The sequence below is a fragment of the Salvelinus sp. IW2-2015 genome, linkage group LG20 (assembly GCF_002910315.2).
Source record: "Salvelinus sp. IW2-2015 linkage group LG20, ASM291031v2, whole genome shotgun sequence".
In the NCBI taxonomy this organism is placed as follows: Eukaryota; Metazoa; Chordata; class Actinopteri; order Salmoniformes; family Salmonidae; genus Salvelinus; species Salvelinus sp. IW2-2015.
In genome coordinates, this window is record NC_036860.1 from 20,778,803 (window position 1) to 20,779,019 (window position 217).

Sequence of the window (217 nt, forward strand, 5' to 3'; positions counted from 1 at the left end):
TAATAGTGGTAGGCCACTTCGTCGAGAGGGGATTTTCGGTCATACACATAATGAAAATAGGCTAATCATCTTAAATGTTGAGTCAGTAGGGTCGTTTAAAACGACATGATAGAATGACAAAAAAAAACATACAGACCTCGGCTCCWTAAATGGACCTTGAAATGCAGTTTCGACGCATGATGAATTTGTCTGAAGCCACGCAGTCAATTCGTCATTT